Here is a 277-nt window from a genome sequence, read left to right as displayed (position 1 = left end):
AAGTTCAAGGCACAGGGTTCAACTCAGAAGGTCATGGCAACTATTTTGGGGGTGGGGGGTATAGGGTGGGGGGATCTCTAAGATCTTGGTAGATTTTCTTTAAGGACACAGGATGGTCATGAAAATTTATTAGTAAGTTTTAAGAAAATTGAAAATAACTTTGGCCAGAAAGAGATCAGGAAATTTGCACTAATTTTTTTTTTTTCATTAAATGCACATGCTCATTTTTCAAGGGTTTTCCTGTGAGAATTCTGTTGGGAAACCTTCCCCAAACACC

Source organism: Echinops telfairi, unplaced genomic scaffold (assembly GCF_000313985.2).
Source record: "Echinops telfairi isolate 266 unplaced genomic scaffold, ASM31398v2 ScPeMD7_7469;HRSCAF=8507_1, whole genome shotgun sequence".
NCBI lineage: Eukaryota > Metazoa > Chordata > Mammalia > Afrosoricida > Tenrecidae > Echinops > Echinops telfairi.
Note: the sequence above shows the minus strand (reverse complement) of the source record.